Source organism: Panthera uncia, chromosome C2 (assembly GCF_023721935.1).
Source record: "Panthera uncia isolate 11264 chromosome C2, Puncia_PCG_1.0, whole genome shotgun sequence".
NCBI classification, from domain to species: domain Eukaryota; kingdom Metazoa; phylum Chordata; class Mammalia; order Carnivora; family Felidae; genus Panthera; species Panthera uncia.
This window is the reverse complement of record NC_064810.1, coordinates 100,830,452-100,845,645: the sequence shown is the minus strand read 5'-3', so window position 1 is coordinate 100,845,645 and position 15,194 is coordinate 100,830,452.

Here is a 15,194-nt window from a genome sequence, read left to right as displayed (position 1 = left end):
GTTGTAGGTGTTCATTGACCACACTTTATCAAACATCAAATAGACGAATGGGGTCTGTGGCTTGTCCAGATGGTTCAGTGGTAGGAAACAAAGAATAGGGAGCTGAAGGAGAAGTGAAGGAAGTGAAGCTCAGGAGAGCAGTGCTTACCAAGCGGTGGGTTACCAAAGCTGGACACAGTCGTTGGCATGGCTGGTTTGAGGGAACTAACTTAATTGGGCCCTTTATTTACTACAGTTAATGAGACAGTTCAGTGTGTAGGTGGGGGGTTGAGTGATTGCACGTGCCAAGATAGAACATATGGGACTGGGAGTCAGGCAGACCATGCTATAGAATTTTTCTGCCAAATCAATATAAAACCAATCCCAAATCAATGGAACAACAATCAAACTGTGTGTTCTACTAGCTTGACAATCTGCTCTAACTGGTTTACACATCTGCTGAGTTATATGAAGAAGACACTAAACCTTTTTCATCCATGCTGCCCCACTCTTAGCAGAGTGTCTGACACTTTGCGGGCTCAGAGTCAGCATCTGCCAAGTGCACGAAGGTGGACCCAGCCAAAGAGGAGTGGACATGTGGTATATTTATGGATTTATGGAGATAGCTCATTCCCAAATACTTACAGGCTATTTTTGTAGATTTCATAAATTCTTTGTTTTTTATATGCTGAATAGATAAGGTTGAACTATCAGTTCTGGAAGAACACTGTGATTTGAGGTTATGATTTTTAAAGTTATCAATACCTCTTTACAAAGGTGGTTAGTTACTGAGGTTATGTCAACTCCAACGGCAAATCCTTGACAGCCCTTTGATTGCAGCTGGCTTCTCCAGCCACTTCAGTGTCACCTTGGGCTAGACGCCTACATAGCCTGAGGCAGGGGAAACTTTTGTAAAAGAAAAAAAAACATTATTAATGAGATTGGTGTCAATCTGGACACCAGTGAACTAGGTTCTCAGTTGCCCCTCCCACACAATCTGCTCAGAATAGGGTATTTTATGATTCTAAAACAGAAACATTTTTTTTCTCAGCTTCAGGCCTTAAACATGATTTGAATTTTGAGCCATTTCTGTGCATCTTGTGGAATAATGACACAGTTTTGACTCTGCTGCTTAAAGGAGCTAGTGTAGTGCACAGAAAAACAAAGACACCCTCCATTTCATGTAGGGATGCAGGATATTCCCTCTGTCTCTGTTCTCTTCTTGGAGACTTCCTTCTCCTAAGAGGGGTTCCCTCTAAAGGTTTCACAGAACATTTTTCTAATTACCAAATGAAGAATTTTGTTGAATACACTAGGTTCTATATCCTGAGTTCTTATGGTTTTCTATGTAACAGTTTACTGTCTTGACTACAATCTTAATTTTGCTCTCCTAATTAACAGAAGTCTTCTATAAGCACTTGTGGTATCTGTATCCCTGAAATTACTACATTTGATAGAGAAGAGATAGTTATTGTAACCAGAAATTATTTACTATGAACTGATATACTTTATTATAATTTATTTATTTTGAGAGAGAGTGACAGAGAGCGAGAGCGAGCGAGCATGCACACGCAAGACAGGGAAGGACAGAGACAGGAGAGAAAGATCCCAAGCAGGCTCCATGCCATCAGTGCAGAGCCCAATGCGGGATTCAGACTCATGAACTGTGAGATCATGACCTGAGTTGAGATCAAGAGTCGGATGCTTAACTGACTGTACCATCCAGGCACCCCTTTTTATTCTTATTTTTTTTTAGTTTAATAAACTTTCTTATAAAAATTAGTCATCATTCAAATGTCCTCTTTGCTCATTGCTAGTATCTCTGGCCCATTATTCTAACATCTTTGAAGATCAATCTCTTGATAGAACTTAGGGCAGTACAACAATGAATGAAAACTAAATGATTATAAAGTAAAAATATAATTTTCACAAAAGTTACTGGATAAAGCATATGCTAGTAATACTGACAAATTACTTAAATTGGAACAAAGCTATTGACAAGCAAGGATGTGGAAGTTAAACCAGAAAACAATAAGATAAAAATTGACAAGAATGAGAACAAGATAATTATTTTAAAGAGGATGATTTGACTTTGAAAATGTTATAAAGAGGACCTTGGGAAAATTAAGGAAGCCCTTGAATACATCTGTGTAACTGACCCTTGTTTGTAATCATGCTGTGAAAGGTAAATGCAAAGGGAAGTTCTGTGGGGCTATAAATTTAAAAAAAGAAAAAAATGAGTCCTGCCCTATTGGTATATTCATAGTTTATTTTAAGAATCTAGGATAGTTTCAACTATAATATAAATCTTTTCAACACAAGATAAAAATTAACATAGTATTTTTGGTATTACTTGTTCAATATAAAATCTGCATTAAACATTTAAGAATAGTTACAAAGTTTCGGTTTATCATTTTCTATGGTCTTTAAGTGGTCTTTCTCAGTTCCAGTTATCCTTGGGAAGCAAACTTCCTGTACAGTTGACCTTAATTCACTAGTATGCTGTTCATCAGGGGTATTTCCCTCTCACTCTCCCTCCCATCTTTGTCACACGAGTAAAATCAATTTTAATAATATATTTTACTTAACTCAATATATTCAAATATTATAATTTCAAAATTTAAACAATGTTTTAAGGAATGGGTACCCAGGGAGCTCTCTTGTTTTTCTCAGACACACAAGCAGGTTGGCAGGAAATAGGGGCCAGTGGCACGTCCTGCTGGTAAAGAGTCCGTGCTGGGTTAGTAAGAGCGTGTATGAACAGGAACACAGAAGAGGCTGAGATGATGGGCGCAGGTGTTTCCCTAGATGTGTTCACTCACTGTTGTCCAAGGAGGTAGTGGGAACCTGCCAACAATGCCCTGGGTGTGCACATTAGCACTACATTCAAGACGCTGAGAAGTAGTAAGTCAAGAACCTTTTTAATGCAGGCTTTTTTTTAATTTTTAAAATTTACTTATTTGAGAGAGAGCGAGAGCACGCGCACGCAGCAGAGGAAGGGCAAAGAGATAGAGAATCCCAAGCAGGTTCCACGCTGTTGGCACCAAGCCCAATGCAGGGCTTGAACCCATGAACCATGAGATCATAACCTGATCCAAGATTAAGAGTCGGATGCTTAACCAACTGAGCCACCCAGGTACCCCTTTAATGCAGCCTTTCCAAAATGTATATATATTTCCTCTAGAAAACAGCCCCTCTTGCCACCTGCTTACACATTTTTGGATTCTATCTCTTCACATACCCCTCTTTTTTATTTAATATCTAGTTTTATTTGTTACTCTTAGAAAAATCTCATTTTTTAATAAACTCAACTTTAGAGATGGAAGCTCTCAGAAAGGACAACCTCAGTGTCTTGGAAATCTGTTCTGAAGCTTTCCTTTGGCCCCCTTTATTCTCCTGGCCAAAATTTTATCATATTTTGCAGCTTCTCTTTTTTCAGGAAGCTGTTTCTTTAGAACAATGTAGCCAACATTTGTGTCGCAGGACATGTGGAAAAACAATATGTCGTGCTTTGGTCCTAGGTGTCTTACCTTCTTTGTCTTGGGGATTTTTCACAAAATGCTGGCAGATATTTTCTTGAATTTTTTTTATGGTTTACTAAGTTTTGAGAGACAGGCAGAGTGTGAGTGGGGAAGGGGCAGAGAGAGAGAGAGAGAGAGGGAGACACAGAATCTGAAGCAGGCTCCAGGCTCTGAGCTGTCAGCACAGAGCCTGATGCGGGGCTCGAACACACGAACTATGAGATCACGACCCTAGCTGAAGTTGGATGCTTAACCAACTGAGCCACGCAGGCACCCCTGGCAGATATCTTCTTTAGAGGGCTTAAACATTTTGTGGAATCTGCTAGCTCATTTGGGCCTGAAGCAATAAGACCCAGTAACACGTGATCAAAGGGAAAATTATTGAGATAGTTTACATTCTTTCTTCCACACTTTCTTCCACACTTCCACTTTGAAATCTGGTGTTATACTTACAGCACATCTCAATTTGGACCAGACACATTTTAAGTTTCCAATAACTATGTGCTTAATGCCACACTGGCATCAGTGTGAACAAAAGTATTGTTCTGGGAAGCGGAGATGGTGGAGTCAGGGAAAATGATTAGAGTCCTTGCAAGAAACCAGTCCAGAGAAGATAAGTCCTTGAATTAAATAAAGCCAAGGCAGTAGGGATGGTAAGGAGGAGACAGAATTGACGCATAAGGGTTGGTGAAATGTAATGGAGAAGAATGTGGGTTCTGGAGCCAGACATGCTGCTTAGAGTCCTAAGTTTTACCTCTCTATAGCTGTGTTTCATGAAAGTTACTCAATCCATATATCTCTTGTTGGGTCACATATTAAAGATAATAATAGTAATATGCCTACAAAGTAGGGAGGTTGTAAGGGTTAAATGAATTATTAAATCTAGAACTCTCAGATGACTGGCACTTTTAAGCATTTAGTATCAGATTATCATGATTTAAGTTAATAGGACTTGGTGATCAACTGGATGTGGCCAGTGGGGTTAGGAAAGGAGTCAAGAACTCTTGCAAAGCCTAGACTGTTTTTTCTTGTTGTATCTAGAAAAAATGATTCCTAACTACCCTTTATAGAAGTTCTAAACCAGTGCTCCATGTGGATCTTGCTTGTAAGTGGATCCTGATGACCGACACAGCGCTGCCTTTCTCTTCCCAAGACCTGTGTCTCTGCTGGTCCCTGTGAAGGAAGAAGAAAATTTCCTCTAGCCAAGATTCTTCTAGCTGGACTAAGAATGATCTTTATATTAAACAGATTAACAGGAAAAAAACTCCGAAGTTTTATTATGCATGCATGGTGGCCCAATATTGAAACTGGGGACTAAAGAAATGACCAAGGCAGTTTTCATACTGTATAGATGAAAAGACAATAAATCTGTGAGGAATTGAAAGGACAAAAAAAACCCTTAACTTTGGGACCTTCAATTAGTAAGGAATTCTAAGTGGAATTTGGGTTGAGGTAGTAGATTAGTAAAAAGTAAAAAGGTTTGTTTATAAAGCTTTCTCTGCTTTAAGGTCCCTATCTCTGGTGATGAGGATTCCTTTTTATTAGCACAAAGAGGGGACTTTTAGTACAGGAGATTTATTTCTTGCATACCCAGGAACAGAGGAGGGTCTGAGAGTCCTCGAACAGGATGTCTCTTAAGTAACTTTTATTTAAAATAATATTGTCAAAGTGGCACATTTTAGGTGGCCTGCCCTTGGCTTTACATCCTTCTGCTAAGAATGCACATCCACCAGCTCTTTACATTGTTGGCTTATGACCTATTCTCTGGTGTCAGCTCAAGATCTCAGGTCTTTAAAGAGGGCTTTCTTGATCACCCTGCTATATCTCAGCCACCTTCACACCTCCTACCATACTTCGTATCTATCTTGCCTTATTTATGATCTGTCTCCTCAACGAGTTATAAGATCTGTGATATTTATGATAGCTTGTCTATATTGTTTATCACTGCATCCCCACTGCCTAGGAACAGTCCCTGGCACAAAACAGAGGATCTAAAATGATGTGTTCAATGAATAAACAAATGCTTAATTTTTTTGTTCTTTTGAAAGGTGAGAAATAGATTGAATTCTAGAACATTAGAGACAGCTGGTAGGGTGTAGGGAAAATCTTATTTTGTTGTTTGGATATCATTTTTTCCTTTTATTAACATAATGGTGCCAAAAAGAATACATTTAAGACTCTTGTGGTTAAGATGTAGATTATCTCAGCACTGCATACCTCCATCATGTAAGATCAAGATCATGAAGGCACAGACAATATGGGAAGCTTTCGCGGTCGGTCCAAAATTCATATAGTCCAAGCATCTGTCTTTTCCACATCTGAAATCAATTCTAAAGAGGTAGAGTGACCATAAGGCATAAAGTGAGTTAAAGTAAGGATGGCGAATTTAAAATCCAGATCTCTGGGCTCTCAAGCATGTTTTAATTATATATCACGTTGATGTTAGTGTGTTCATGTATCTATGTATGTATATTCAGAGACATGTAATAATAAACTATGTTGGTGGGTAACTATTACTAGATTTTGTAAGGCAAATTTATGTCAATTTTGATAAAATACCCTATTGAAGTGAATGTAGAAGGTTTTAAAAAACTCTTCTTCATACTGGAATTTTGCCATTTGATTGTTGCTTAAGAAGAGCATATGTTTAGTTTACTTAAGCAAATTTTTATTGCAGGGATATTTTTGCAGTAATAGTGTTTGTTAAAATATATTTGACTGGTATTGTTTTATTCTATTAAACTGATGAAGTCAGGTAAATTTATTGATTCTAGGAAAAAATCTAAGTTTTCACTTAAAAGCTTTTCCCAACTTAAATCCTGTTTCAGCAATCATGATAGGAGTGCATAAATAATTTGTGGCTCAAGGTCTGAACTTCTTGTTTTCTTTTCTCTAACTTAAGTTGTTTTTTATTGGAGTCCTTTGGGGAATCAATTGCCTAGTACCTCTAAACAGTTTTTATCTCCATGTAGACAGACTTAAGCTCACCAGGCTTACTTCAGGTCAAATGGTTTTGAAATGAATTAGTGACCTGAGAACTGGTTAAGTAATTTGCTATTTTGGCCCAAACCTACTTAGGCATCTGTAACCACTATAGGTTTTGCATCATTTCTGAAGTGCTCTTTCTGAAATCAGACTCCATTTCCTCTGGTGTTGCCCTACAGTTGAAAGAGTTGATTAGCTTTTGTTAGGTTGTTATTCATCATCATAGTAACTAGAAATGAAAATCATAAGAAGCTAGAAATGGTTATGAAAGTCCATTAGACTGATTAATCTCATTTTTAAAACTTGGGTTAGAAGAGGCACATTTTTATTGCTGTTCCTTCTCAATGCAGAATTGTTTATGAAGTATTTTCTTATTCACTCTTATTTTTTTACTCTTAAGCCTACTGTAATTTGTGCTGCCTCTAGCTGCTACCTTTTTCTAATGTTCACATAAAAGTTTCAAGTTTGCGATATGATATCACCTCATCATTTAAATCAATAAAAAATTCCCAAGTACGGAACATTGTATTAGGTATTAGGTAAATGCAATGTATGAACAGGGTATCAGCAAATGATGGTAACTTAAGGCTGATGTACTCATATATTACTCTGAGAAGTCAGGAGGAGAAATTTCTTTCTAAAAGGTTGGACAATGAGAGGTAATGATGGCAGGCTTTATGGAGGAGGAGGTTGTGTTGGACATTAAAGATTAGGCAAAGTTAGAATCTCATGAATGGGTGGATCAGAAGAGTGAGTAAAGATTTAAGGTAGGAAATCCTGTGAAATTCAACTAATAGGATATGGTCCTGTTGGCTCATAGTAGAGCATAGAGGATGAAGATCAAGGTGAGATGAGTCTGAAAAGAGAAGTTGAAAGCTGGTAGTGAGATGCTTGAATACCATGTCCTCGGGCATTATTTAGTGGACTGTTGAAAGCCAATACACTCTGGGCTGATCCATTCAGTTATTTATGGTGCTGTTCTATTTACCTGACATGTCCTTATGATTTCATCTTGCTCGGAGGACCTTAGAAGTATAAATATCTCTTAATAATGATTGGGGAAAAGATTAAAAGGAAAGATAGAGGTTATATCGGACTTGCACAGGAATTTACATCTAGCCTTATCACCAGTTTGATTATTTGGTTTATACCGAGTGGACATTTGGGTTGAATCAAGAAGATAAATTTGACAGCAATAACTGTGCACTCTTGTATTTAGTTCATAAAAGTCAGTTGCACAGTGCAGGATAGGTTTGACAGTAGACCATGGGAAAAGAGAATTTATTTGACCATAAGGTAGATAAGGAGTAACGTGACTTCTAAAAAAGACAACAAAAACATTCAGCTTGCAGAGAAGATGGGAGATTAATTAAAATGAGTACTATATTTGTAAATGATTTGATGGGAAAAATACTAAAATTTATTCAAAAATCTTTGCTTACACATATTCACATATGATTTTAGTGACATGTATAGGTAAGAGTATAGAACTCCTGAATGACCAGTTTATAGTGAACTGATTTGTTTGACCTAGTTATGCCTACTGAAGGAGAGGAGGTGTGGATCATGGGGGGGGAAGAAAAAAAAGAAAACCCAAAAAAACTTTTACATGTGAAAAGTCCCAAGCTTTGAATTCTGGCAGATTTTAGGTGTATAATTTTAAATAAGATGACCCTGCATCTGTTTCCTCTAGGGATGCCATCCCACTTGAAAGAGTTGATTAGCTTTTGTTGTGCTGATATTCATGATCACAGAAACTAGAAACGTAACTCCTAATGAGGTAGAAATGGTAGGAAGCCTGTTTATAAAATATCTTATGTCCCTCAGAGAATTGTTGAGAGACTCCAGAGCTCATGAAGACATTCTATATACTGTGAGGCTCAAAAAGATATACAGTTTACTGATTAATGAGAGCCCATTTTGTGATTTTCCTTCTGCCTCTCAACTTCGGGCAGTCAAAAGGGCTGTTTGAGGTCAGATTGCTGAACGCTTAGTGTTTTGTGAATGTCTCTCCCCTCCATATGAAGTTGCTTGCAAATAAATATGTAGTGGCTCTCAAAATGGTGTTTGGGAATACCCACATAAGAAAAATGCAGAATGGTTGTAAAAAAAAAAAAAATGGAGACCTCTTCAGACTTTGTGAATCAGAATGCTGGGAGATGGGACTCAGCATTCTGTATTTTCAACAAACTATCCAGTGGTTCTCAATTGGGGGTAATTTTGGACCCATCCCTGGGGGGCATTTGGCAGTGTTCCAAGGCATTTTTGATTGTCAGAACTAAGGTAGAGGGTAGATATTACTGGCATGTTGTGAACAGAAACCAGGGATGTTACTAAACATCCAACAATGCACAGGACAGCCTTCCATGACAAAGAATTATCCAACTCAAAATGTCAATAATGCTGAGGTTGAGAAGTCTTGTTATACCCAACACAATTTAAAATCTACGTTTCTAGCAGGTATCATCTATATTTGGCAATTAGAATTATTTAACTTATGTATTCATCATTTGTTTATGTATTAAACAAATTTTTTTTAATGTTTTACTTACTCTTGAGAGACAGAGAGCGTGAGCGAGGGAGGGGCAGAGAGAGAGAGAGGGGGACACAGAATCCAAAGCAGGCTTCAGGCTCTGAGCTGTCAACACAGAGCCCGATGCGGGACTTGAACTCAGGAACCGTGAGATCATGACCTGAGCTAAAGTCGGATGCTTAACACTCAACCGACTGAGCCACCCAGGCACCCCATTTGTTTATGTATTTATTTTCAGAACTCTTTTTAAATGATCTTTACTGAAAAAGTAGAAAGATGTAGAATTTTAAATAAACTGTTGGGAGTGGGATTAATTAGTTTAGGCTCATTTCTGGGTTCTTTTAAAAAAAGATTCCTTAAAATTTTTCCACTGCAAGAATAGTAATCAAGAGATTTTAAGCTAGTTAGTTCTTTGCACACATTGAAAAAATTTTCTTAATTTGTCCTAGCTGAGAGGGAATATGACCTTATGAAGTCAAATTTATAGAATATTTTCATTTTTTATAGAAAATTTAAAAAATGTAATTTAGTTGGTGTAGGTTCAAGCGCTTAGAGATATTTTGTTGATGGGATTCAGGGAGGAAGAAGTGGGCTATATACATATCTTTGAGAACTTGTTTTTACATACAGATAACAATCATTTGTAATTAACAGTTCATTGTTTGAATGCAAACACTGCTGTTAAGTGGTGACTGAAACAGTGGTTGTCCTTTACTCTCCAGTAGAAGAAACATTTTCTTCCTTTGCTCTATTGATTTGCTAACAAATCTATTTTATATGTGATGATATAAAGATAAAATCTGCCCATTTTTACAGTCCTTACATATGAAACACAGCACCTATATTTATTCACTTTGCTTTCATTAAGCAAAAGAATTAGTGTAATATTAACAATCACCCTTATTACATATTTAAAGCAAATTCAAATTTAACTTCCTAAGGTGTCTCCAGCAGATGTTCTCTTATAATAATTTCTATGGTGACTTTCAGCTCTGAAAAGCCTTGAATCTCTAATGAAAAATTTCAAAGTAATAAGATGGAATAGAAGCATTAAAACATACTTGGAGATAGAAATTGAAATCATTTTGGCTAAATGTATCAGGTTAGAAGTTGCCCTAGTTACTGATTGCTGCTATTAGATATTCCCCTTGCACAAAGAAAGCCAGTTATTGATTTTTGAATTTGAATTTCTTTTGAGATAATTGATTGCCTCTATTGTAGATCCTTACTTATCTCAGCTTATGAAAACCCAAGGTAATAGGAATCACCTGCTTTTCTAATGCCTGCCTAATGTTTTGCCTAATTTACTTACCCCTGCTAACCTAGAAACTATTAGAATATAATCTTCATGGAATGCATAAAATTAATGAGTGTCCCATTATGTATTGATGTAGTAGTTACAATATATTTCAGGTACTGTTAATGATGGCTTGATTTACCTTAATGCATTTCAAAGTTTGTAGTTCCTGGCATCTCAATTCTATTTTTATATTTATAAAATTTTACTTAATGATACTACTCAGAGAAACAAATATATACATAGGTCACTGGCTAAAAAGGAAATAAAGGCAAATATTCAGCAGCATGGAAAAAATAAATGTGTTGATTGGACTCCTATTTGTCATTTTATTGAAGTTAGTTTAAAAATGATTCTGTGCACTAATTGTGAGTGTTTGTAATTTGAGACTGGGCCTTGGTTGTAGATACTAGACAAATACAATGTACACACTTGTGGAAATGCAATTAAATGGTTTGTTAAACACAGTATTCTGTTTTAGTCCCACCTGGGGAACTGCAATTCAGTGCAGTTCCCGATGCATAACCCAGAGTTATGATCAGGATTCACAGGTTTAAGGATAGAGTCCCCATCCAGACACCCTTATGTTAGAAGCCAGGCACAAGTTCTTGGGATCCTGAAGCCACTTACATTTCTGACCAACTGACCACCAGTTAGAGAGTTCCCACTACCCAGCACAAGTTTGATAATACACTAGAGCAACTCAACTCAGGAAAGCCCTAGACTTTATTATATGACATACACATAGAGCAAGGTCTGAGAGCATCTCAAATACTGAGATGTCTTGCCCTCTACCTGTGGCACTGGGGTGGTTCTCTCTCCCAGCATATCAATGTGATCACCAAACAGGAAGTACCCCTGAGTTTCATTAATTGATTCAATTAATGACCGAGCTATTGAACTCCATCTGCAGTCTCCCTCCCCTCCCTGGAGGGTGAAGGGGAAGAAAGTTCAACCCTATAATTATTTGTTGGTCTTCCTGGTGACCAGCTCCATTGTGAAGCTACTTAGGGGTCCACAGGAGTCTTTAGCATTGCAAAGATTCGGATCACTCAGGAATTTCTAAGAGCTTTTGAAACTCCTTGTCAGAAACCTTAGGCAAAAACCAAACAAATTCTTTATTATACTGCACACAGGTATACCAAATAAATAAGTAAATAAATAAAATGATTCAGTAAAAATTTGGCTACTATGTACTAGGTGTTATTTTAGTAACCAACCATCTATCTGTATAAAACCATCTACCTGTATAAAACTCCCAGAAGATAACATAGGAGAAAACCTAAATGACCTTGGGTATGATGATGATTTTTTGGATACAATATCAAAGATACCATCCATGAAAGAAAGAATTGATAAGCTAGTCTTTATTAAAATTAGAAACTTCTGCTCTGTAAAAGGCAATGTCAAGAGAATGTGAAGGCAAGCGTCAGAGAATATTTCCAAAAGACACATCTAATACAGGATATTATCAAAATAGAAAGAACTCTTAGAATTCAACAATAAGAAAACAGACAACCTGATTAATAAGTGACTCAAATAGTTTAACAGATACCTCACCAAAGAGGATATACAGATGGCAAGAAGGCATATATAAAGATGCTTTACATCTTGGGTCATCAGGGAAATGCAAATTAAAATAACAAAATATTACTATATACATATTAGAATGGTCAAAATTCCAAACATTGACAATGCCAAATGCTGGCAAGGATGAGGAACAACAACGGGAGCTCTCGTTCATTGTTGGTGGAAATAAAAAACAGTACATCTGCTGTGGAAGAGAGTTTGGCAGTTTGTTACAAAACTAACATTGCCTAACTGTATGATCCAGCAATCTTGCTCCTTGGTACTTACCCAGGTGAATTAAAAACATACGTCCACATAAAAACTTGCACACAGATGTCTATAGGTGCTTTGTTCTTAAGTATCAGGAGTTGCAAGCAACCAAAATGTCCTTCAGTAGGTGAAAGGATTAACAAACTATGGCACACTCAAACAATGGACTATTCAGCACTAAAAAGAAATGAGCTATCAAGCAATAAAAAAAAATGTAAAGGAAGTTTAAATGCACATTGCTGACTGAAAGAAGCCAATCTGAAAAAGACTGCATCATCCACGACTCCAACCATATGACATTCTGCAAAGGGCAAAACTATGGAGGCATTAAAAAGGTCAGTGGTTGCTGGCGTTGGCAGGGGGGGTGGGGTTGGATAGAGAACTGAGGATTTTTAGGGCAGTTAAAATACTCTGTATATTGTACATGTGGATATATGACATACATTTGTCCAAAACCCTAGACTGTGCAACATCAGGAGTGAACTCTAATATAAACTATTGGACTTTGTATGATTATGTGTCAACACAGGTTTTTAGGGCAGTGAAACTATTATGGTCCATACTACAATGCAGGCTACATATCATTATACATGTATCAAAACCTGCAGACTGTTCAACCCTAAGACTGAAGTCTAATGTAAATTATAGACTTCGGGTGATAACGATGTGTCAGAGGATGCTTCTCAATTGTAACAAATGCACCACTGTGGTGACAGGTAATGGTAGTACAGGAGGTTGTGTGTTAATGGGGGAAATGGAGGTATATGGAAACTGCATGCGATTTTCATTAAATTTTGCTGTGAACGTAAAATTTCTCTAAAAAAAATAAAGTTGATTAGTTTAAGATGGCACTGAAAATGTATGCTTTCCTGAATGGATGTGTAGCTTTTCAAGTTTGATGTTTGTTCCATTTCTGACTGGGGCAGATGACTGTGCACCAGAGCCTTTTCTAGGAGTTACGGCAGACAGAAGGTGGGTTCAGCTCTGAGATCAGTAAGATGATAGATCCACAATTACTTGGAATAAGCTTTTGATTTTTTTGTGAATGGGTCTCAGTCCGGTTGGTGCTGTTTACTGAGAATTAACTGTATGGAAAATCAAACGTTGGGCCTGGGCTTCTTCCTTTTCTATTTTTGGTGAAGATAGTAGGAGGGAAAAATTGATGGAAATGTTTTGACATTTGTTTCCTTGAATGGTGAATAAGTATAAATTTTATTTGTGGGGAGGAATAACAGAGTATAGATGTTGCTGGTCTTTAATGTTTACAACTTTCTCTCCTTAAATAGCTGGTTTTATTCTTGTATAAATTAATTATGCCACTAGAGGTAAGAATTTTCCTATTGTCCAGGAAGTTTAACTAAAGCTCATTTGAGGAAAAATCTCTTGTGCTGTACATTTTAAGGGAAGGTACCAATGATGCAGAGTATTTGTGTCCAAAAAAGGAATCTTTCTTTTTATTCTCTGGCTGGATGAATATTGAACTAAAGTCTATGTAGACCAAATGTGGTACTACTCCTGATTTTGTGAGAGAGCCTGATAAGCGTTCCCTGAAGTTGGAAAGCATTGGTGAATTTCAAGACTAGTTCCCTCTTATGTATTTCTCAAGGCAGGAGAATTAAAGGAGCTTTCCAGCAGGGCTTGAAGGTATTGTAGCATAACATGCCAGGAGGTGGGGGCAACCTCATCCTGTCCCAGTTCTCCTCAGAAGTGATAGAAGAGAACCTGTGGGTACCCAGGTCTCCCCCCATGGGTGAGTGTATGGTTAGAGGAAGAACACTGGGCTTTCAGACAGGTTCAGGGACAAGGAGTCACTCTCTCAATGTGGAAAAGACAGGGGTGTAGTCCACTGGCAAGAGACCAAGAGAAATCCAACTGCCCTTATCTGGGAATCCTCAGCAACAGACGGGGGCTTCAGGATGCTGAACATGCTTCAGAAAGGCATGAATACCACCTTTGTAGACAGTAAATCAGACCACATAGCCCATCCTCCCAACACATACACCAATGCAGTAATATCTCCCTCCTTTTCCTCCTTACAGAACCTAATACAGAACTCTAGACCCTGAAAAAAGTGGGAAAGACAGAACTTTAGCCACGTTACTCCAAGCAGGCAGGGCTACAGCTGTAACTTGTACTAGGTGAGAGGACAATCTTTACATTTCTATGAAGTTAAAACTATGAACTGGATAGAACTAAGTTTTAGTAACTGAAACTGATAACATGAAAGAAATTCTCGAAGTTGTAAAAAGATGGAAAAGAGGGTATGTGTGAATCACGGTGAGTATTGAGGCAATACAGAGCATATTATTTTTCTATTGCTGAGTTACAAATCTTCACAAATTGAGTGGCTTAAAATGACACATGTTTATTATCTCACTGTTTCCAGGGGATCAGGAGTGTGGGAGTGACTTAGCTGGGTCCTCAGCTCAGGATCTCACAAGACTGCAATCAATGTGTCAGACAGACTGCATTCTCCTCTGGAGCTCAGGATCTAATTCCAAGCTCAGTCAAGCTGTTGGCAGTATTCAGTTCCTTACAGTGGTGGAATTCAGGCCCTCAGCTGCCCCTCTTCATAAGCAGTTCGCAGCATGACTGGTTGCTTTTTCAAGGCCAGCCAGAAAGCATCTTTGCTGCTTGAGGAAGGGCCAAGACATTCTCCGAATGAGCACAGATGATTAGGTCAAGCCCACCAGGATACTGTCCTTTAGAATAATTTAAAGTCAACTGATAAGGAACCTTAACTGAATCTGGAAAGAACTTTACCTTGGCAATATATTGTAACTATCAGTGGGAGTGGCATCATCCATCCTATTCACAGGTCTTAGCCACAGTCGAAAGCGAGGTATTACATACATGGGTGTGTCCCAGTGGATGAGAATTCAGGGGCCATCTTGCAATTGGATTCTACCTGCCACAGAGAGTATGGAGCCTGTGACAAGTAAGAGAGTGCATGCTTCACTTAAATTCATATTCAATTTTATTTTAAACTCTACAGGAAAAACAGAAGACTGCTTAAGTTTTTAGGCTACCAGTTTGTAGC